Consider the following 25,653-nt stretch of genomic DNA (forward strand, 5'->3'; position numbering starts at 1 on the left):
TTGAACGAAAACAGGGGTTCCACATATAACTACAGTTGAGACTGGACAAACTATGTTGATCTGTGGTTAAATTAAAGTTGCAGAAGTGAACGAAGCCTTATGTTTCTTGGGAATCAAGTGGAAAGAATTATTTGATTTAGTACATCAGTCTATATCTCTCCCCTCATGTACAAATGAAGAAGAAGAGCAAAAAACACGGCGCCACCTTGTGCGGGTCAATAGGTTAGGTAGGTGAGGAGATAAGACATTGCCATGCTCACCTAGGTCAAATGTATGAATCACAAGAATAGGTCCACATATGCTGCTGCCAGATCCTGAACCGGTTCCCGGAGGGGACCGCTTAGCAAAACGATTGAAGGAATGAAAAGGAGTGGATCATCTGAAGGCGCTGCTGCGTTGTGAAATCTCGGAATAACAAGGAGGTAGGGTCCAGGTATAAAATATCTTTTTATTAGAACAAGACGTGGCTACGCATTTCGACGCTGAAAAAGCGTCTTCCTCAGGCCATGTACACATTGGGCTTCTGACACTTATATATCAGAATAATTTCGAATTCATATTAGCAGGAACGAAAAAAACGCCAAGTCTGCCGGGGTCAGAGTGTGACCGTGACGTCACACACGGTTCTTTCGTTAAGAAACTTTAAAACATAAAACCACGATCAAAAAACACATTAATAAAACAGATACAATGAATGGTTTGTTTAAAAGTATAAAAACTTAATGATAGTGATACATTAAGGTGATACGTAAAAATAGTAGTGTTTAAAAACCAAATGACGAACATATAAAGGAAAATCTATTCTCATATAGAACCCATTAGAACCAACTCCTAGAACTTCCTATGTTGCTAAAAGATTAAATTGAATTGATTTTGGGATAAACGTAATTGTATCAGGTTGCTAGGTTACACAGAGAGCGCTGGGACGCGTCTCCGTGACCTAGACAACCAATTGAGCTACGGAAGCCGAGGATGGTCATAGCATCAGATGAAACGGTACGTAATGGACCGAGAAAACTGTAGGGGGTAAGTTGCAGAAGAGGAGCTATATTTGTATACGTATGTATTTTGCCTTTGTCTGAACAATTTGTAGGCATGTGTAAGATAGTTAGTTGTTCACATAATTAAATGGAAAAGCCTTTGTATATCACATCATGTGATTTAAATAGATCTGGACATTAACACATGGTGATAAATATGTCATCTTCCGATGTTACTGAGAAATTAGATTGAATTGACTTTTGGATAAACGTAGTTGTGTCAGGTTGCTGGGTTACACAGAGAGCGCTGGGACGCGTCTCCGTGACCTAGACAACCAATTGAGCTACGGAAGCCGAGGATGGTCATAGCATCAGGTGAAACGGGACGTAGTGAACCGAGAGAACTGTAGGGGGTAAGTTGCAGAAGAGGAGCTGTATTTGCCTTTTGTCTAAACATTTTATAGGCATGTGTAAGATAGTTAATAGTTCACATAATTAGATTGAAAAAAGCCTTTGTATATCACATGATGTGATATACAAAGGCTTTTCCATTTAATTATGTGAACGACTAACTACCTTACACATGCCTACAAATTGTTCAGAGAAAGGCAAAATACATACGCATACAAATATAGCTCCTCTTCTGCAACTTACCCCCTACAGTTTTCTCGGTCCATTACGTTCCGTTTCATCTGATGCTATGACCATCCTCGGCTTCCGTAGCTCAATTGGTTGTCTAGGTCACGGAGACGCGTCCCAGCGCTCTCTGTGTAACCTAGCAACCTGATACAATTACGTTTATCCCAAAATCAATTCAATTTAATCTTTTAGCAACATAGGAAGTTCTAGGAGTTGGTTCTAATGGGTTCTATATGAGAATAGATTTTCCTTTATATGTTCGTCATTTGGTTTTTAAACACTACTATTTTTACGTATCACCTTAATGTATCACTATCATTACGTTTTTATACTTTTAAACAAACCATTCATTGTATCTGTTTTATTAATGTGTTTTTTGATCGTGGTTTTATGTTTTAAAGTTTCTTAACGAAAGAACCGGGTGTGACGTCACGGTCACACTCTGACCCCGGCAGACTTGGTGTTTTTTTCGTTCCTGCTAATTTGAATTCGAAATTATTCTGATATGTAAGTGTCAGAAGCCCAATGTGTACATGGCCTGAGGAAGACGCTTGTTCAGCGTCGAAACGCGTAGCCACGTCTTGTTCTAATAAAAATATATTTTATACCTGGACCCTACCTCCTTGCTATTCCGAGATTTCACCACGCAGCAGCGCCTTCAGATGATCCACTCCTTTTCATCCCTTCAATCTCATGTACAAATGTATGGGTTAACAGTTTTTATATGTCTGTATATAAGAGCTACAGAACCTGGCCAGGTGATGTGCTCTCTATTAAATTATGTTTATATAATTGAGAAAAGTATCCCTCCAAAATCTTTTTTCTATGAATATTTTAATTAATTTAAATTAAATAAAAACTAAAAAATTTCTATCCCTAAGAGTGCCTGGAATGTTTCTGGCATCTGTTTTTTTTTCTTTGTTTTACATATACAGTAGTGCTACACAGCCCCCCTTGTATATAGTGCTACACAGCCTCCCTTGTATATAGTGCTACACAGCGTGTCCCACACCTTGTATATAGTGGCACACAGCCCTCCACTTGTATATAGTGCTACTCAGCCTCCCCTTGTATATAGTGCTACACAGCGCTCCCCCGCTTGTATATAGTGTTACAAAGAAACCCCCCGTATATTACCACACAGCCCCCCTTGTATATAGTGCCACACAGTGCCCCCCCTCTATATAGTGCTACCCAACAGTCCCCCCCAATATATTGCCACACTGCCCCCGCAAAAAATATATATATATTGTACTCACCTTGCCCCGTTCCTGTGACGGACGGAGCGCTGCACATCCTCCGGTCCGGTCGCATGCGCAGACCAGTGTGATGCAGTGATGTCTTCCCAGCCCCTTATAGGCTGCAGGCCTAACGTGGCCTGAAACCTATAGTATTCATTTGTATATGCGCCCTTAGGACGCAGATACAAGTGAATGTGGCTGTCGCTGCCCCCTTGAGTGCTAGCGATGCCACCGGGCATGAGGGGGCCCATACGGTTATGTGCGGTTCGGGCCTTGGGCCCCGGTTGGCCCACCCGAACCACCCTAATGATGATCCGCCACTGTATGTAAAACCACAGATAACACAGTGATAACTCTATGAGAACAGATGTAGTAGTGATACCTGCAGTCCTATGTAACACCACAGATAACACAGTGATATTTTTCTGATTACAGATAATGTAGTAGATGTTACCTACAGTCCTATGTAATCCCACAGATAACACACTGTGATAACTGAGTAAAGATAATGTAGTAGATGTTATCTGCAGTTCAATGTAACACCACAGATATCAGACTCTGATAACTATACCCAGTGGCGGATCCTCATATGGGTAGATATAGCCCCTGTAGATATAGCCCACCCCTGTAGATATAGCCCACCCCTGTAGATATAGCCCACCCCTGTAGATATAGTCCCCCTGTAGATATAGTCCCCCTGTAGATATAGCCCACCCATGTATATAGTCCCCCTGTAGATATAGCCCACCCCTGTAAATAGTATCCCACAAATAGCTCACCCTATAGTGCTCCACAGATAGCCCACCCCTGTATATAGCCCCCCTGTACATATAGTCCACCCCTGTATATAGTGCTCCACAGATAGCCCACCCCTGTATATAGTATATACAGGGGTGGGCTATCTGTGGAGCACTATATACAGGGGTGGACTATCTAGTGGAGCACTATATACAGGGGTGGACTATATGTACAGGGGGGCTATATACAGGGGTGGGCTATCTGTGAAACACTATATACAGGGGTGGACTATATGTTGAGCACTATATACAGGGGTGGACTATATGTGGAGCACTATATACAGGGGTGGGCTATATCAACAGGGGGCTACATACAAGGTTGGGCTATCTGTGGAGCACTATATACAGGGGTAGGCTGTATCTACAGGGGGGCTATATACAGGGGTGGGCTATATCTACAGGGGGCTATATACAGGGTTGGGCTATACGTGGATCACTATATACAGGGCTGGGCTATATCTACAGAGGTCTATATACAGGGTGGGCTATCTGTAGAGCACTATAGGGGAGTTATTTGTGGGACACTATATACAGGGGTGGGCTCTATGGCAGGCACTATCTACAGGGGGCTCTATTGCCGGCACTATCTACAGGGGGCTCTATGGCAGGCACTATCTACAGGGGGCACAGTGTGTGTGTGTGGGACACGGTGTATGGTACTATTATAATTAGAGGTGCAGTGTATGGCGCTATTATATTTAGGGGCGTAGTGTGTGGTATAATGATAACTTTATCTTTATTTATAGGTGCAGAAATGTTGGAAAAGTGAGAAGCTGAAGACATGTGAGCGGCAAACTGCAGAAATGGGCTGTGACCGGGAGAAGTCATCATAGAGGTCTGGACCGGATGGAGAAAAATAACTAGAATCTGAGACGTCACCGGTGAGTCACTTAATGTAAATGTTCATTCTTCATTCTGCCTCTAATCAGTAATGTAGTCACTGTATGATCTGCAGCGAGATGGTGGTATGATTGATAGGATTTATTTTTGTGAAACAGCATCTCCCAGCATATCCTTATCATTGTTCGGGCCATGCTGGGAGCTGTAGTTTTACGCCGTACATACCTATACGGAAGGGGTTGCACTAAATTGAGCTGTATTTGTGCTGGTGCTGTATATATGTACTAAGCTTGGTTCTGGTGTTGTGTATAGAACCATATTGCTTGTAAAATGTACAAATGTTTTTACAAATGTGGAAAAGAAATGACACATCGATTGGTAGAGAAAACAAACACGGCGAGGGGGAAGGAGATGTCGGGAAAGAGGTTGGGGGGGGCGCCAAACTGAATCTTTGCCCCGGGTGCTGGAGAACCTAGCTACGCCTCTGCGTCACAGTCATATGATTAAGGTCCTGAAGGCTGCCAGAGCACAAGCACCGCAGAGGAAGAGGCTCTGGTAAGTGTGTGTGTGTTTGTGTGTGTGTGTTTGTGTGTGTGTGTGCGTGTGCGCGCGTGCGTGTGTGTGTGTAACATAATGCAAGTCTATAAAGTGTGTGCTGTGTATTTAGTGTGTGCTGTGTGTATACTCTATATAGTGTGTGCTGTGTCTATAGAGTTTATAGTGTCTATAATGTAAGTCTATATAGTGTGTGCGTGTAGTGTGTGTGGTTTGAATATATAGTGTGTGGTGTTAGTGTGAATTGTATATAGGGTGTTTAGTTTCACAATTGTTGTGTGTGAAATTATTTCCCATCCATAGAGCCCTCTGCAGTAAGTCAGATGCTTAGAACCCCCCCCCCCCCCTTGCAGTATAATCTCCCCATTAGAGCCCTCAGTAGTTATTATACTGCAAGGGGGGGGGGGTCAGAGCGTCTGATTGACTGCTGAGGGTTCTATAGGGGGATAACTCCTTCCCCCCCAGAGCCATAAGTGTCAGGCGATTAGACCCTCCCATAGAGCACTCAGTCAGTCAGATGCTCTGGGGAGGGGTGTCTGACTGCTTAAGGGGTGACTAACTAAACTTTTTTTTAAAAATTACATGTCATAGTGACATGTCAAATGTTCTAATCGGTGGGGGTTCGGGCACTGAGACCCCACCAATCTCTGAAACAAAGTGGCAGAAGCGCTCAGGTGAGTGCCTGTGCAACTTTGTTTCTGATCGTCTATCCTCTGATAGCCGCACAAGCGGTGTACGGAAAGTCTATGAGTCCGTACACCGAGCCGAGGAAAGACAATCAGAAATTAAGTGGAACAGCGCTCACCTGAGCACTCCTGCTGCTTTGTTTTAGTGATCGGTGGTGGTCTCAATGCTGGGACCCACATCGATCAAAACTTCTGACATATCACTCTCACTATGACACGCCAAATGTTTTTTAAAAGTTTAGTTACCCCTTGGGGACTGAATTTATTGGTTTGAGTTAATGTAAGGGACTGGGGTCTTAATTTGCTTCGGGGTCTGGGGTATAAGACAATTTAGGGTGTTTCATTTCTGAATTTTTATGTTGCTATAGACGCTGAAAATGGCTACAGAATCAAGGGGAAAAGATTTCTCATAAGGAAACTCTGCAGTCATCAGGAGAAGTCGCCATAACGGTCTGTGTCAGATGGAGAAGAAAAGAGAACGACCCATCAGTGAAGACATCACCTGTGAGTCATTGCATTTATCTGTCCCCTGAACCTGACATGTCTGTTATCGGAAATCTTTGTATTCCACATAAAGTCTTTGTGTACCCAGAACTAATAGACAAATGCGTGTTATCATTCCCGTTGTCAGGAGGATGTGTCTCTGCACGGTGTGATACTGTCAGCGATGGTTGGAGACTGTCAGTATGTAAGGACACAGCCCTTTGACAAGGGGAATCATAGCACTCATTTGTCAATGCTCACACAGAAAAGTGGTGTTTAATATAGACAAGGCGTGGCAGGGCGGTGGTGGAGAAGGGGGCCCAAGATTGTGGAACAGCAAAGGGGCCATGGTCTACTTAATCCTCCACTGACTATACCCACACATATATAAACACACAAAGGCATACATATATACACACTAACATAGAGACATACACACTACCGTTCAAAAGTTTGGGGTCACCCCGACAATTTTGTGTTTTCCATGAAAACTCACACTTATATTTATCAAATGAGTTGCAAAATGACTAGAAAATATAGACAAGACATTGACAAGGTTAGAAATAATGATTTTTATTTGAAATAATAATTTTCTCAAACTTTGCTTTCGTCAAAGAATGCACCATTTGCAGCAATTACAGCATTGCAGACCTTTGGCATTCTAGCTGTTAATTTGCTGACGTAATCGGGAGAAATTTCACCCCATGCTTCCAGAAGCCCCTCCCACAAGTTCGATTGGCTTGATGGGCACTTCTTGCGTACCATACGGTCAAGCTGCTCCCACAACAGCTCTATGAGGTTGAGATCTGGTGACTGCGCTGGCCACTCCATTACAGATAGAATACCAGCTGCCTGCTTCTTCCCTAAATAGTTCTTGCATAATTTGGAGGTGTGCTTTGGGTCATTGTCCTGTTGTAGGATGAAATTGGCTCCAATCAAGTGCTGTCCACAGGGTATGGCATGGCGTTGCAAAATGGAGTGATAGCCTTCCTTATTCAAAATCCCTTTTACCTTATACAAATCTCCCACTTTACCAGCACCAAAGCAACCCCAGACCATCACATTACCTCCACCATGCTTGACAGATGGCGTCAGGCACTCTTCCAGCATCTTTTCAGTTGTTCTGCGTCTCACAAATGTTCTTCTGTGTGATCCAAACACCTCAAATTTCGATTCGTCTGTCCATAACACTTTTTTCCAATCTTCCTCTGTCCAATGTCTGTGTGCTTTTGCCCATATTAATATTTTCCTTTTATTAGCCAGTTTCAGATATGGCTTTTTCTTTGCCACTCTGCCCTGAAGGCCAGCATCCCGGAGTCGCCTCTTCACTGTAGACGTTGACACTGGCGTTTTGCGGGTACTATTTAATGAAGCTGTCAGGTGAGGACCTGTGAGGCGTCTATTTCTCAAACTAGAGACTCTAATGTACTTATCTTGTTGCTCAGTTGTGCAGCGGGGCCTCCCACTTCTCTTTCTACTCTGGTTAGAGCCTGTTTGTGCTGTCCTCTGAAGGGAGTAGTACACATAGTTGTAGGAAATCTTCAGTTTCTTGGCAATTTCTCGCATAGAATAGCCTTCATTTCTAAGAACAAGAATAGACTGTCGAGTTTTACATGAAAGCTCTCTTTTTTCTAGCCATTTTGAGAGTTTAATCGAACCCACAAATGTAATGCTCCAGATTCTCAACTAGCTCAAAGGAAGGTCAGTTTTATAGCTCCTCTAAACAGCAAAACTTTACAGTTTACAGCGGTGCTAACATAATTGCACAAGGGTTTTCAAGTGTTTTCTAATCATCCATTAGCCTTCTAACACAGTTAGCAAACACAATGTACCATTAGAACACTGGAGTGATTGTTGCTGGAAATGGGCCTCTATACACCTATGTAGATATTGCATTAAAAACCAGACGTTTGCAACTAGAATAGTCATTTAGCACATTAACAATGTATAGAGTGTATTTCTGATTAATTTAATCTTCATTGAAAAAAAACTGTGCATTTCTTGCAAAAATAAGGAAATTTCTAAGTGACCCTAAACTTTTGAACGGTAGTGTATACACACACACATACTGAAACATATACACACGCACACAAATACAGACACATAGACACACATACGCACTTACCATTTCTCCTTGCTGATAGGCTTCTTAAAGGATGGGCTGTGGGCTGACCTTCCTCCTCTGTTTTTGCTCCTCGGCTCTTGTTTCCTCCGGGTGTGAAATGAGGAGCAGAGAATAAAGCAGAGGCAGAGCCCAGTGGCACCCCCTACAAGCTGGGAGGGTGCAGCTAGGCCCCCATTCCGATGTTCCGTTGGAGCTTTGCGTCGGAACGGGACCCTGACTGACACAAATGGAAACCAAAGGTTTCAGTTTCCATCACCATTGATTTCAATGGTGACGGATCCGATGCCAATGGTTTCCGTTTGTCTCAGTTGTGCAGGGGTTCCGTCGTTTTGACAGAATCAATATGCTATCAAAATGACGGAACCCCTGCACAACTAAGACAAACGGAAACAGGACCCTAGCGCAGATGTGAACGAAGCCTAACAATGTGAAAATCGAATTCCAAGTTTAGCAGCATACAATAGACCATCATTCACATAAATCTATACTATGTCTTTAGGGGCCAAATTTTTGATGCATAGGTACAGGGGCGGATTACAATGAGGGCAATATGGGCAAGTTCCCGGGGCCTGAGGCTGGAAGGGGGCCCAGTTCACCCCGGTTCTCCCTTACCGACTGTTAAAATTACAGCCGGTTCAGAGAACCGGATTGAAGCGGGACCGCTCACCCAACCAGTGGCGTAGCTATACACTACACTACACTACACAATAAAAAAGTTACTATAGTAACGGGAGCCGCAGCCCGTTACTATAGTAACTACAGTAATTACCTTCCGGTTTCCAATGCGCAGCGCATTACGTCACCACCATCCTGAGTCAGGACATCCGCCACGGCTGAAGAGCAGGGTAAGTTTAATACCCCTTCTGCTTGAAGCTGATGAATTGGGGTCCGACTCCCAGGACCCCCACCAATCACCTATTTTGAAGGGGACGAAGCGCTCGTACGAGAGCTGGTGCTTCCCCTTCATTCCGGTCACTTGCTCACATTTTGTTGTGTTTGTGTTTTTTTACAGGTTCGGTCGTTGGACTACGGCGGATTCCAGGACTACTTAGATGACAGCATTTTTATTATCAATAAAATGATTAATGAGGTTTTTATTTCAATAAAATATTTTTTCTATGTCTGTTTGTTTTTTAAACTTTATTACTACCGCCTTAGTAATGGACGCCGGCTGATTGACAGCATCCATTACTAAGGCGAGGCTTAGTGTTAGCCGGTACAGAAGCTAACACTAACCCCCATTATTACCCCATTACCCACCGCCACCAGGTGTGTCGGTAAAAGCCGGGTATGATCCAGTACCTGACCATCTGTAGTGATGGTCGTGCAATGGGGCGGCCGCAAGCTGCTATTATTAGGCTCGGAAAGGCCAAAAACGGTGGCCCTTCCCCCCTGGTAATGTTAACCTGCTGCTGCTAGCTGGTTATGAAAAATGGGGGGGACCCTGCCAGATACAACAGCAGCAGCCTAGCATTACCAAGGGGGGAAGGGTCACTGTTTTTGGCCTTTCCCAGGCTGATATTACCAGCCTTAGCTGACCCGGTACCCGACCATCACTACAGATGGTCGGGTACTGGTTCGTACCCGGCTCTTCCCAGTACCACACATACGAAACATACAGAGATGGAATACGGCACATACATCCCCATAGAGAATGCGAACCCGAGCCGTTCGCATTCACTATGGTGTACGCTGTCTGTGTGGGAACGGCGCATGCGCCACTCCCACACACTCCAAATGGAAGGTCTTCGGCCGAGCGACATCCGGCGCCATTTTCTCGTGGACCGGAAGCCGCGGCCGGACAGTAAGATGACAACTTCCGGTCGCGGCTTCCGGACATGTTTTCTGAAGCAAGCACTGGGAGCGGAGGGAGCAGACGGAGCGGACGGACCGGAGGGAGTGGTGGCGGCAGGAGCAGGTAAGTTATGTCTGTGTATGTTCATGTTTTAGTGTGTGATTACCACTGTATGTAAGCCTACTACACTGTGTATTCGCTCAAAAAATGGCGGCACACAGTGTAGGAGGTTTGAACATTCAATCCCCTCCTTTCTCCTGGCACTAGCCAGGATAAGGGAGGGGGGATACTGTGGGCTCACTAGAGCGTGTGTGTTTACACCAAATTTGCAGCATAAAGCAATGTGGTTGCTTTACCACAGGCCAATGCTGCAATTTTTGGAATTGCTCCCTCTAGTGACCAGCACAGGGAAATGTTATAAATTAGAATCTAATTTATAATATTTCCTGACTTGTGAAAAAATTAAAAAAATTATAACAATGTCTAATCATGTATACACTAACTGTTTAACTAAAAAAAATAAAAAAAAATTCTAGCGACACATTCCCTTTAAGGCGGCAATAATAAAGTTTAAAAAAATACAAGGACATAGAAAAAATATTTTATTGAAATAAAAAAACAAACACAACCCTCATTAACCATTTTATTGAGAATAAAACAAACACTGTCATTGAAGTAGTCCTCGAATCCGACGTAGTCCAACAACCGAACCTGTAAAATAACACAAACACACAAAAATAATTAGTAACACATAAAAAAGCAAAACAATTCTTATACTTACCTTTTCTGGGTCCAGCGCTGGAACCGCAATGTCAGCATGCTGGTCCCTATATCTAATCCTATCATGTGTTATACTGTCTGTTGAGCTACTGTATCTAATCCTATAATGTGTGATACTGTCTGATGAGCTACTGTATCTAATCCTATCATGTGTGATACTGTGCTGAGCCACTGTATCTAATCCTATCCATAGTTTGTAGGGTCGTAGTGCTATAGATATGCTGTCTTCTATACACACATATACACACACACGCACACACACACACGCACACACACACACACACACACACACACACACACACACACACACACACACACACACACACATATTCAGGAGTACAGTGTATAACACTATTATATTCAGGGGCGCAGTGTATAGTACTATTATATTCAGGGGCACAGTGTATAGTACTATTATATTCAGTAGTACAGTGTATAGTAATATTATATTCAGGAGCACAGTGTATAGTACTATTATATTCAGGAGTACAGTGTATAGTACTATAATATTCATTGTATGATACTATTATAGTTAGAAGCATAGAGTGTGGCATCATGAGAATTTTATCTTCGTTTACAGGTGCGGAAATATTGGAAAAGTGAGGAGCCGAAGACATCTGAGCTGCAAACTGAAGATAGGCCGTGCCCGGGAGAAGTAATCATAGCGGTCTGGACCGGATGGAGGAAAAGAGAAAAAGAACGAAAAATAATCTGATGCGTTACTAGTGAGTCACTCAATATAAATGCTTATTCTACCTGTGACTAATCAGTACTGTAGTCACTGTATGATCTGCAGCAAGATGACGGATGGTAGCATTCTTTTTGTTAAAGAGCAACTCCCAGCATATCCTAACCATTGTTCAGGCTATACTGGGAGCTGTCGTTGTATGATGTACAAATTTATATGGCAGGGGTTTAACTGAAATTGCAAATGATCTCTGTACTGAACTGTAATTTGTTCTGGTGCAGTATATATGTACTGAGCATGATTCTGGTGCTGTGTGTGTATATATATATATATATATATATATATATATATATATATGTATATATATATATATATACAGTATATGTACTGAGCTTGGTTCTGGTGCTGTATATATATATACTGAGCTTGGTTCTGGAGTTATATATATATGTACTGAGCTTGGTTCTGGCGTTGTTTATATGTACTGAGCTTGGTTCTAGGGATGTATATATGTACTGAGCTTGGTTCTAGTGCTGTATATATGTACTGAGCTTTGTTCTGGTGCTGTATTTATGTACTGAGCTTTGTTCTGGTGCTGTATTTATGTACTGAGCTTGGTTCTGGGGCTGTATTTATGTACTGAGCTTGGTTCTAGTGCTGTATATATGTACTGAGCTTGGTTTTGGTGTTGGATATATGTACTGAGCTTGGTTCTGGGGCTGTATATATGTGCTGAGCTTGGTTCTGGGTCTGTACACTACCGTTCAAAATTTTAGGGTCACTTAGAAATTTCCTTATTTTTGCAAGAAAAGCACAGTTTTTTTCCGATGAAGATAACATTAAATTAATCAGAAATACACTCTAAACATTGTTAATGTGCTAAAAGACTATTATAGCTGCAAACGTCTGGTTTTTAATGCAATATCTACATAGGTGTATAGAGGCCCATTTCCAGCAACCATCACTCCAGTGTTCTAATGGTACATTGTGTTTGCTAACTGTGTTAGAAGGCTAATGGATGATTAGAAAACACTTTAAAACCCTTGTGCAATTATGTTTTCACCGCTGTAAACACTTTTGCTGTTTAGAGGAGCTATAAAACTGACCTTCCTTTGAGCTAGTTGAGAATCTGGAGCATTACATTTGTGGGTTCGATTAAACTCTCAAAATGGCTAGAAAAAGAGAGCTTTCATGTGAAACTCGACAGTCTATTCTTGTTCTTAGAAATGAAGGCTATTCTATGCGAGAAATTGCCAAGAAACTGAAGATTTCATACAACGATGTGTACTACTCCCTTCAGAGGACAGCACAAACAGGCTCTAACCAGAGTAGAAAGAGAAGTGGGGCAGGGCGTGACCGGATGTCGATGGAGTAGGACGCGTGGCTCAGAGCTCCTCCACTAACCACCCTATTAACTGCGGTAGATCTTGGATTTAGCCTCCCAATACACCCACAAGATGGTGAGACGTATGCCCAAGAAGCCAGAGAATAAACTGGCACCCTCCGGAGTGCCGAATCCCGGGACTCTGGACGCATTCCTCCGCGCAGATACACAGGCGGAACAAGCGCCATTAATGGCGCCCTCCTTAGACACAACATCACAGGCTTCCTGGTGCCAATCAGAATCCCTGGAGGGAGACCCGCTTACCGATCAGGTACAGTCCCTGACACCGGAGCTACCTGGCTCTGTATCCATTGACCAAAGCCATGACCGGGGAGGGGAGGAAAGCCACGTGGATGACAGCCCGCCATCTTTGGATACCTCATTACCGCACCCAGAGAGACAGCACGCTTCCCTGACAAGTCCCTCTCCAAAAGCATAAAGGCTCACAGGTTGGTGACTTACCTTTCACCCTAGAGAATTTCCCGCTCTTACCCAAGGCTCCGAGGCCTCTGAGGGACGAGATCCCCTCTCCCTCCTCGAAACGTTCTAGAGACCGGAGAAGGGAGACATGTGACGCGGAGCTGGAAGCTCCCTCCATTTTGGCACAATCATCCTCATGTGACCGAAGCCTGAGTCCCCAGGCAGAGTGTTAGGGATCTGCCAGGTACTTCATCTAGCTACACTCCTGGGATTAATCAATCCACACCTGAGGCCAGACCTGTTCGACTGACACCTTCTCCCACCAACCAGGGTGGCAGGCTCAGGAGTGGGAGAGCCTATCGCGGCCTGGTCTCTCGGAGTTAGCTCCGCCCCCTGCCCTTTATTACCTGCCCTGTGCTCTCCCTCAGTGCTTGTAATTCTTTTGGATTCCTGGCCCCACTGCTGCTTGCTCCAGCCTGCTTCTGCCGTGCTTCTGCCTTGCTGCAGTTCTGCTTGACCTGCTTTGCTTGCCCTGGCTTGCTTCTGTCTCCGTGCCCGCTCGGGTGTACTCACTTCGTCCTGGTCCTGACTGTTCGTTCGCCGCCCCGTTTCCTCGTGGCGTTCCGTGGCTACTGCCCCTTCCCTTGCGTGTTCCCTGTTTGTCTTCCTGTGCACTTAGCCAGCGTAGGGACCGCCGCCCAGTTGTACCTCGTCGCCTAGGGCGGGTCGTTGCAAGTAGGCAGGGACAGGGCGGTGGGTAGATTAGGGCTCACTTTCCCTTCACCTCCTTCCTGCCATTACACAGAGCTCTCCTCCTCTGACTCCGAGTCCCCTACACCTAAAAGGGCAGACTGGCATTCCATCCTCTGTCAGCTTCCCACTAGAGAGGACTTTAAGGTTATTATAGCGGAGGTAAAGGATAATTGTAATGCCGCCATTGCAGCTGTACGGCAGGACATACAATATGTAGCAAATAGAGTGGAGACGTTAGAAGACGATCATGACTCCACCCACCAATATATTTCCCAGCTACAGTCTACGGTAGTGGCCCAAAACACGGCTCTCAGTGATTACCATAACCATCTGGAAGATCTTGATAATCGGGGTCGACGCCACAACATTAGAATTAGAGGTGTACCTGAACCTAAACAAGACAAAAATGTGAAACAGATCCTGACGACCATTTTTAACAAAGTTATAGGTGCAGCCATGGATCATCCTATTAAATTAGACAGAGCTCACAGAGCCCTACGACCAAAAGGGGCCAACACCCTGCCAGAACCCAGCGGGCCATTGAATATGGAAATGCTACGATTCAACTTCTACCTGATTTATCTTGGATAACCCTACATAAGCGGCGCCAGCTGCGCCCGCTACTCTCCATCCTGAGAGACGCTAACATCCTGTACCGCTGGGGCTTCCCTTTCAGTCTTACAGCCAGAAGAGATGGACGCTCCGCAGTACTAAGGTCGCCAAGGGATGTACAAGCATTTTGTGCCATACTGGATATTCCTGCACCGAAATTGCCTAGTTGGGATCTTGTTCTACCCCCTCCACCTCCTCCACCTGTCTGGCACAAAGTCCTGCAAAAAAAGAAATCCACCTCACCGGGAGACCCTATTATCGACAGAGGTCGCAAGTCTCCAATCCGAAGATGAAAGAATCTGTTGCGGGAGGCTACTAATCGTTTATGCACTATCTAGTGCACAAGCCGCATTGAATATTTTCTTTATTCTTATGTTATGTGTTAATTTCTTTTAAACTGTATTACACCCTTATAGGTGGTGGTGGGGGGCTCCCAGACCGAGTCACCATATTTGGCTGACCCTGGAGCAGAAGTTGCTAGGATGGGTTCCGGCTACGTCGACTTCTAGGGACACTTATTCCCTACGGAGACATCTCATTTTCCTAGGGCATTTTATGCACCTAGTGTTTTCACTGTTCTTTATGCATAACAATTGCTTGAATTATTATGTCTCCATATGGAAAGCACTTTCCATTCATAGTCAATCGTATGACTTGATAGCGCATCGTTACTGTATATGTTTATTGCTTTCACTTTACGTGTTTTTATGTCTATGTCTCCCCTATCCTCCCCCTTCTTTCCTCGGAATCTGGTCATCTATTAGGAGATATCTTCGAGAACATGGCTCTGGAGAGAGGAAGAGGAACTACGGTTTCTTACCGTCTCGTCATAGATGCAGGTTGGGCCCCTTATGGGGGTTTATATTTATGTTGGATCTGCTGACTCTAGATCTGTCATGGCGCGCATAGTTTCTCTAAATGTTAAGGGCCTGAACCCGAATGTCAAACGGAGATTAGCGCTCAAAGAATTAAAATACTTGAAAGCGGATATTGCATTTCTCCAGGAAACGCACCATGACAGATCAGGTTCCTTTAAATTTGCCCGGCCCCACTTTCCTATGACATACACGGCGACACAAAATAAGAAAAAAGCGGGAGTTGCGATTCTGGTTTCTAGAGATTGCCCTCTGCAAGTTAGTAAGTCCATTATGGACCCAATGGGTCGGTATGTTATCCTGGTGGGGACAATGAGGGGTGTCCCTCTCACGCTATGTAATATATATGCCCCGAATACCTTACAGATCCCTTTTCTAGAGAAAGTGTTTGCCAAACTCTCACAACTCCCGTCTAACACTCTTATCATAGGTGGGGACTTTAATCTCCCGGTGTCCGACATAAGGGACAGACAGTCCCTCACTATGCCCACACCATCATCAGACCTACGCAGGCATACCCTAGCCTTTCGTCGCCTGATCCGTAAATATAATCTATATGACCTGTGGAGGGTTGCTAACCCTTCGGCTAAACAATACACTTTCTATTCCCATCCACACAATACTCATACACGGATAGACCTCTTTCTAGGTAACGTGCCGAGTTTACGCTCTACATCCTCGGCGGACATTGGCCTTAACACATGGTCGGACCATGCTCCGATCATGCTTGACCTCCGTTCAGATTTATGGACTACAAGAAAATGCCACTGGAGACTAAACGAAAGACTGCTTAAATACCCCATACATCGAGATGCTCTTAAGAACCACATTGACTCATATTTTACCCTTAACAAGAACTCAGTCCCTACGTTATCTACAATATGGGAAGCCCATAAAGCGGTTCTTCGGGGGCATTGTATCTCCATTTCTTCCCGTCTCAAGCGAGACACAAAACAACAACAGATAGACTTGACAGCGACTCTTACTTCCCTGGAGCGTAGAATGGCCATGTCTCCCTCTACATCCACTCTCCGTCGCATTATTGAGGCGCGGGGTAAGTTGAAAGATCTCTCCATAGCCAAGGTGGAACGATTATTATTATATACTAAACAGAAGTACTACGAGCGGGGAAATAAGGCACACTCACTATTGGCAGCGCAATTACGTAACAACCAACTAAATTCGACTCCATCGGCGCTTAAAGATTCACAAGGTCAGTTCCTCTTTGACCCTAAGCAACAGGCTGATCTATGCCACCAATATTATACAAAGCTATATTCCCTACCGTCTCAACTCCCTACCGACCCCACGGCCCGAACACAGTGTCTCGTAGAATACCTAAAACCCTGCTCTCTCCCCACTCTTACAACATCGGACATTGACATGCTCAACGCACCTATCTTGTTAGAGGAATTACAAGACACGATCAAAGAACTCCCTAATGGTAAATCGCCGGGCCCTGATGGCTTCTCTTATCTTTACTACAAAGTCTTTCAGGATTCTCTAACTCCACACATGATAGACCTTTTTAACTCCTTCCTGATGGGGGAGCAGATACCCTCCTCAATGCTTCACTCTTTTATTACGGTCATTCCTAAACCGGGGAAGGACCATTCTGATTGTTCTAACTATAGACCGATATCGCTGCTGAATGCAGATTTAAAAATATTCACCAAAATTTTAGCCAATAGGCTGGGTTCCCTTCTACCCGGGTTGATCCAAAAGGATCAAGTGGGATTTGTCATGCATAGACAAGCGGGGGATAATACTAGAAGAACTATAGATCTGATAGATGTTATCAATAAATCAGAAACATCGGGCCTACTCTTGAGCCTGGATGCGGAGAAAGCATTTGACCGATTAGACTGGTCCTTCCTCTTCGCCACCCTAGAGACGATTGGCATTTCTGGCCCTTTCCTTCAAGCGATACGAGCACTATACTCCTCCCCGAACGAACGGTAAAATTGCCACATGCTACACCTCAAACCCTTTCTATTTTCAATGGTACCCGTCAGGGGTGCCCGCTCTCTCCCCTCCTTTTTGTGGTTTGCGTAGAGCCACTGGCTTCCTATATCGGGAGAAATCCAGACATTCAAGGTATCATGGTAAGAGATAGGGAATTTAAAATATCCCTCTTCGCCGATGATGTCCTCCTGACTCTGCGCAATCCACAAATCTCCTTGCCCAACCTGCCTTCGGTCCTAAAGGAATATAGTCGACATTCGGGTTATAAAATTAACAACTCTAAAATAGAAGCCTTACCGATCAATCTGGCCCCATCACTTATAGCGACCCTGCAGTCTTCCTTTAAATATACTTGGAAGACAGATACAATAAAATACTTAGGCACCCAGATTTCTAGTTCATATGCCTCCCTGTACAAACATAATTATGTCCCCTTCTTTCAAGACATAAACAAACTCATATCCAGATGGTCTGTCCTGCCCTTGTCTTTTTTCGGCAGAATATCGGCGGTTAAAATGACTATCCTACCAAAGTATCTATACCTTTTGGAAACCCTCCCGGTCCCTATACCACGAAAAGACCTGTGCAAATTTCAAACGACTCTTTTGAAATATATTTGGGTGGGCAAACGACATAGAATCCCAAGCTCAGTCATGCTCATATCTGTTACGGCGGGAGGATTGGCTGTCCCAGACGTTTATCGGTACTACCTGATGGACTGAGATTGAGAAATTATGGATCGCAACTACACACCCAAATGCTTTGTTGTGGTCTGGAACGGCGGACACCCTAGCGACCCCCCTCCTACACACAATGACGTTCACTAGGAATGTTTGGAGGATATCAAAAGCGAAATATGCACTGTCTTCCTCAAAATCCCTAATGACACCCTTCCTATATAACCCTTCCATACCGGTGAGCCTTACTACAAAAATGTCCCAGCCATGGTCGAGAGCCGGATTATTTTACTTTGCTGATATAGTAGATCCCTGTCAACAAACTATTTTACCGTTCTCGACGTTGCAAGCTAAATATAACTTACCAAAAAACTCCTACTTCAGTTATATGCAAATCACACACTTTGCTAACTGTATGCGAGCGGAATCGTGTTTTTCTAAACCCACAGCGTTTGAAAGGCTCTGTAAAACGACTGTCTCAACTAGGGGGTTAATATCGGAGATATATGCTATTCTTGCTGATTCGCCCCTCCAGGAGACGGCCAGACATAGATATGTGGCCAGGTGGGAGGCATACCTGGGCAGGGAGCTCCCCAGGTCGCTGTGGCAAATCATCTGGTCCCAGGCAGCGAAGTCATCTATATGTGCGGCTTATAAAGAAAACCAATATAAAATTTTGATGCATTGGTATCATACACCGGAATTCCTCCATCGCATTCTCCCGTTGGTATCGGATAGGTGCTGGAGATGCCACAGCGACGTGGGGTCACTTCCTCATATCTTTTGGGACTGCCAACTAATAAGACCCTTCTGGGGGGAAGTGGAAGACCTTATTCAGGAGGTCTTTGGGGTTAGACCCCCGAAGCAAGCGTTGACCTATCTTCTAAATGTGCCACCAAAAGGATGGGGGAAGGTCCAGTCCCGATTGCTTCTCCATATACTTACAGCTGCGAAGTGTCTTATTGCGGCCAATTGGAAACGCAATACTCCTCCTACGTTGAATACCCTTCATAACAGAATTAGGGAAGTCAAGAGAATGGAATCACTGACGGCCTCATTGAATAATTCCGTAGACCGCTTTACAAGTGTGTGGAGGCTTTGGGACATGTACGACTCCTCTAGACCACCATGATAGGGATCATTGCTCTCAAAGTACATTTAAGTCTAATGTATAGAATATGATATCTCCTATGATCCATCTTTACCTTACCCTCTCCCTACCCTAGTGTATGTGTCCATTGTCATGTTATTATTGTTGAAATTATCTCTTAACTCGTGTAGGCGGTGGATGCAGATGTGAAATGACATAAAGCTAAGCTTCGTATTTTTTTACTGCAAATAGCCTCATCAATGCCTTCATAATGTATAAACAGACAGTGGGCAGTCCGCCCATTGAGTCCTTGTACTACATTGTGGTAATAATGTGTTGACATATGTATGGATGACCAATGTAATGTACAAATTTTTCTTTGGCTCAATCACGCTGTACCTACACGTCTGTATTTGATACTGTTTTGTATTTTTATGTTGCTGTAAAAGAAAATAAAAACATACAATTATAAAAAAAAAAAACAGAGAAGTGGGAGGCCCCGCTGCACAACTGAGCAACAAGATAAGTACATTAGAGTCTCTAGTTTGAGAAATAGACGCCTCACAGGTCCTCAACTGGCAGCTTCACTAAATAGTACCCGCAAATCGCCAGTGTCAACGTCTCCAGTGAAGAGGTGACGCTGGGATGCTGGCCTTCAGGGCAGAGTGGCAAATAAAAAGCCATATCTGAGACTGGCTAATAAAAGGAAAATATTAATATGGGCAAAAGCACACAGACATTGGACAGAGGAAGATTGCAAAAAAGTGTTATGGTGTAAAGGATCTGCCAGACACAGCTTCTGTGTCGACGCCCGTGGTTAGTCAGTCTGCACCTGCTCCTAAGTCTGATCGAGTGACCCCTCCTTCTACCAATCAGGCTGGGAGGCTGAGGAGTGGGAGAGCCTATCACAGCCTGGCCAGACGGAGCTGGCTCCCGCCCTCTGTCTATTTATACCTTCACTTCCTGCTCCTCCTTTGCCTGTGATTCTCCTGTTTCCTGGCTCTGCTGCTGCTGCTTGAACTATTTGTCCCTGCTTAATATTGACCCTGGCTTACTGACTGCTCTCCTGCTCTGCGTTGGGTACCTCGTACACTCCTGGTTTGACTCGGGTCCTTCACTACTCTCCTGCTCTGCGTTTGGTACCTCGTACACTCCTGGTTTGACAAGGCTCGTTCAATACTCTTGTAGCTCACGGTGTTGCCGTGGGCAACTGCCCCATTTCCCTTAGCTTCTGTGTACCCTTGTCTGTTTGTCTGTCGTGCACTTATTGAGCGTAGGGACCGTCGCCCATTTGTACGCCGTCGCCTAGGACGGGCCGTTGCAAGTAGGCAGGGACTGAGTGGCGGGTAGATTAGGGCTCACGTGTCTGTCTCCCTTCCCCGCCATTACATAATCACAGGCCCATATACCTTTTCTACCCTGGTCCCTGACACAACTATGGACCCCCTTGAGACCCTGGCTCAGCAAATGCAAGGCCTCTCCCTACAGGTCCAAGCCCTGGCTAAGAGGGGCAACCAGCATGATGCTACCCTGTAGAACACAAGAGAAAACGGAGTCAGAAACTATTAAATAATGTAAATTGCCAATGGCATAGAAAAATACAAATTTTATTGGACAATACAGGTAACATGGTTAAAATCAGACTACAAATCAGAGGAAACTGTATATCTCCAATAGTATAGGAGGGGAACTCAGGTCACAATAAGGCAAATAGCACTACAGATACATCTATCAGTAATTCTGAGTAGTTGCAGTATAATAGATACAGAGAAAAGATTAGCTGCAAAAATGCACAGTGTTGCTACATATATGTCGAGTAGCAGATAATAAGAAGTAAACACAGTGGTAGACAGAGAAAGTTTCTGTAAGATCAAGCCTATTATCTAAGTCGACATAGAGTGTTTAAACTGAACCTATCTTAAGTGCAAACACTGGATGTATTGATAGATACGCTAAGTTGTGTTACAGGTATTTAAGGTTGCAGACAAATCAATGCTGGTACTGACCCATATGGTTCCACGGCTGTAGTAACTCCCAGGTGTGGAGAGACCCCAACGCGCGTTTCGCGTAGATGGCTTTCTCAAGGGGCGTTCTTAAACATTTAAGTTACCCCCCTTTAATACAATAGGTCACAGAGTCAGCTGATCTCGTCAGCCAATAAGAGAGGTAGATTCAGCCATGCATGTCAGAAATACAGCATCGCGAGACTCAAGTTCTGAGCCGTCGAGACCCGACCACGCATGCGCGGCTCCGGAAACCGCGCACGTGCAGACGCGTACAATCGACAGTCCAGTCAAGGTCCGGCGATGACAGAGACGACACGCATGGATGAAAAGCAAGATGAGGTAGGGGAAAGAGAGACTAGATGCAAAAGAGATAATGTGCCAGTGTGAGTTCTAGTTATATTAAAAATAGAGATGATATCGCAGCAACTCAAATATCGGCAGTGATCCACCATTTACATACATCATTCAAATATAATTGGAAGAGGTACTATAATTAGATCACTCCATATTACAATATACAATAACAAAGTCGGTACAAACATAACCCACTACTCCAAAACAAGGAATAATAAATGTACAAGTGTTATATAGCATATAATAACTCATAATAAATGAGCTGAAAAATATTGATAATAATAATTTGTGAATAAATGTGACAGTAATAAAAAGAAAATAATAAAGAGAAAGAACAACCAAAACACACATAATCATGGTATCAAAACAAAAATAACAATAGTAAGATGCTAGCAATTAAATAAATATATAGCAGCAATAGATGAGATACCAAAATGTATACAAAATAAAAATAAATATAAAAAAAGGTTTGGAGTAAAGAAAATTAGATAAATACTACTATAAAATAAATGAGTTTTAACGTAGGCAAAATAGTTCATACAATGTGTTGTACAAAAAATATCACTGAATAAAGATATAATTATCAAAAAGAATAAATGGACATTACTAACATATCAGCACCATGTAAAGGATGGTTACATCATATGTAGTGTTATAAGCAATAAAAAAGAAAAAAGAAAAGTAAAGATAATAATAAAAAAAGGAAATAAAATAAGAAAGAATAATTAATAAAGCATAAAATGGTGCAAGATCTCTTGAATATGAATCCAGTCTCTCAGAATCCCGAAAGGGCAATCACAGACGGTCTAGGGCAGACATGATCAGCAACAGAGGAAATAACTAAATAGAACAAGAACATATATTAGTGGACATACAGTTAAAACAGATTAAAATACAAATAGGCAGGAATTCATAGAAAGGAGACAAAACTTAATGTCTCATTCAGACCAACAGGGGCCATAGTACCTAGGGTGACTATCCACTTGCATTCCCTCTAAGCCAACAGTTTTTTGACATCTCCACCTCTAATCCCAGAGAAAACTCTATCAATACCCCATGCCTTAAATGATTTGGGATCACAGGCATGGTGTATTTTAAAGTGCCTGGGGATGGTTTTAAGCAGTGTGAGGTCATCTACGTCTTTCGCAGCTACTATGTCACGCACGTGTTCTCGTATTCTAACCCGTAGTTGTCTTGAAGTCAAGCCCACGTAAACTTTTTGGCAGGCACAAGTAGCATAATAAATAACATTCACTGTGCTACAGGAGATGTAATGTCGAATCTTAAATTCCCTGTTATCAATCATTGAAACAAATTTAGTAGTACGGACCAAATTCTTACAGGACAGGCAGTCACCACAAGGGTAACAACCATGCCTGGGGGTACTTGATGTAAATGGATTGCACTGTTTTGGTACATAATGACTTCTCACCAGCATATCTTTCAAGTTCATACTCCGTCGAGCTGTCATTAAGGGTTTTTTTGATAGATTTCCTGCCAATGCGGGTTCCAAATGCAGAATTGGTTAGTGTTTTTCTAATACCGATCTCATCAGTTGCCATTGATTGTTGTATGTGGTGATGTATCGGATATTCGTATCATCATTTTTCTTTTTCTTCGTTCCCAAGGAGTGTAAAATTGAGTTCCGGCTCGTAGACTGTGCTCGTCTATAGCCCCTCTTAATGCTTCTGTGACTATACCCGCTATCCAAAAATCTTTCTTTCAAATCCAAAGATTGTTTCTCAAATTTTTGTTCTGATGAGCAAATACGTCGCATTCTTAGGAACTGACCAGTGGGGACGGCACCAATCGTCGACCGGCTGTGGGCAGAGGTGGCATGAAGTAGGGAATTAACCGACGTCTTTTTTCTGAACACATCGGTTTGGAGACATCCTGTATTATCAACTTCAATGCTAATGTCCAGAAAATCAACCCTGTGTTGATCGTACACATAGGTTAGTTTTATGTTCATATCATTGATGTTAAGACACTGCATGAAGTGTGTGAGTTGTATCTCCGTCCCCTGCCAGACAAATAGGACATCATCAATATATCTCATCCAGGACAGCACATGGTCAACGGCGTGGGCGCCGTCATCATGGAAAACCTGCCTCTCCCAAAAGCCGAGAAACAGGTTTGCGTATGACGGCGCACACGCCGCCCCCATGGCCGTACCTTGTTTTTGTACATAGAACACATCTTTAAAGACAAAGAAGTTATGTGTCAGGATGTATTCCAGTAATTCCACAACCAGTCGACAGGTGGGGCCGTCCCAACTGCTCGTCCCCAAAAAGAAACGTACTGCATTTAAACCATCATTGTGTCGTATACTAGTGTACAGCGACTCAATGTCTGCTGTCACCAAGATCATATCAGCATCTAAGTTGATACCATCAATTCTTTTTAGAACATCTGTTGTATCTTTGACGTGAGATGGTAAGCATTCAACCAGTGGTTTTAGATAATGGTCAATGAACCTGCAGATGGGATCGCAGAGTCCTCCTATCCCTGACACTATCGGGCGTCCCGGGGGGTCTGTCATGTCTTTATGCACTTTGGGCAAGAAATACAGGGTTGGAATTCTTGGATATTGTATCATTAGTCCGGATAGTATATTTTTCGGGATAATACCCTGCTCATGGGCCAAGGTGAGGATCTTGCATAATTCTACTGAAAACGTTCCTAATGGGTTATAGGCAAGTTTTTGATAGGTGTTTTTATCTCTAAGTTGCCTGTAGGCCTCCTTTTCATATTTATCAACGGGCCAGATCACGATGTTTCCACCCTTGTCCGCCGCCTTGAATACCACATCCTCGTATCCCTTTAGTTCATCTAATGCATCACGTTGATTTTTAGTCAAATTATCAAATTTTCTATTTGAAGAGATGCATTTAAAGTCGTTAATTACCATCTTGGTAAAAATCTCGACCTGTGGGCATATGGACAAGGGTGGGAACCTCAGTGATCTGGGTATGATTGATTTTGGGAACCTACCTTGGTCAGTAGAAATTTGCTCTTGTAAAAGATCCTCAAGGGCCTTAAGTGCTTCTTTCTCCAGAGCACTATTCAGTCCCGCATCTACTCCAGATCTACTATGTAATTTTTTAAGAATTAGTTTTCGTGAGAATAGATATAAGTCCTTCATAGCTGCGAAGAAGTTAAAAGAATTACAGGGTGAGAATGTCAGTCCCTTACTCAATACATCACGTTGTGTCTCCGAGAGGGAATGCTCAGATAGGTTAATCACCTCTAGTGTGTTCCTAGGTTTCTTCCCCTGTTGGTATGTCGGGTTATCCTTACGTCTTGCCACCTGTCTCTCCCTGTTTCTACGAGGGTAGGTGGTTTCTTGAGGAATGGTTATCTCATCACTGCGTTTTGGTCTTCCAAGATTATCACTGGATATCACAGATGAGAAGGATGTAGATCTTGATCTCGCAAAGGATCTAGATCTCCCACTACGCCATCTGTACATTCTACCCTCCTGGGAATCATTGTTATCTCTCTGGAATTTGGAGGATTTAACAGAAAGATTTTCCTGCTCCCACTTTGAGAAATCCCTGTCAAGATCATCATTTAGTTTTTCAAGCTCTGTATTAGAGAGGTCATTCTTCAAAGTGGTTTGCAATTCTTCAATCTCTTTTTCCAGGTCACAAAGAGTGACCTGATTTGCCTGAGACAGGAGGTGCATAAAACCTCTAGAGCAGTCAGTGGCAAAACCTTCCCATTTGGTTTTGAAGACATCATCCTCAATCGGGAAAGAGGGAAAGATTTGAACCCTTAGGCCCCGTGGTATTAGGCCCTTGGAAAGATATCTTTCCAAGAAGGCTCTATTCCACCAGGTTTTGGTTCTCTTTTTCTGTAAATCTTTGAACCTAATAATAGATTCCTTATGATCTCTGCCATTAGTG

The 25,653-nt window shown here is 43.7% G+C and overlaps 1 long non-coding RNA gene across 1 annotated transcript in view; it reads right to left on the minus strand.

Annotated features, from left to right (window-relative positions):
* Positions 1 to 10,770: 10,770 nt before the first annotated feature.
* The window catches only part of LOC142741258 (uncharacterized), a 266,463-nt gene continuing 251,580 nt past the window's right edge, over positions 10,771 to 25,653 (minus strand). The window contains exon 5 of the long non-coding RNA XR_012881049.1: positions 10,771 to 10,852. This is a non-coding gene — a long non-coding RNA (uncharacterized LOC142741258). The remainder of the gene's footprint in view (positions 10,853 to 25,653) is intronic.

The sequence above is a fragment of the Rhinoderma darwinii genome, chromosome 2 (assembly GCF_050947455.1).
Source record: "Rhinoderma darwinii isolate aRhiDar2 chromosome 2, aRhiDar2.hap1, whole genome shotgun sequence".
Classification (NCBI taxonomy): Eukaryota; Metazoa; Chordata; class Amphibia; order Anura; family Rhinodermatidae; genus Rhinoderma; species Rhinoderma darwinii.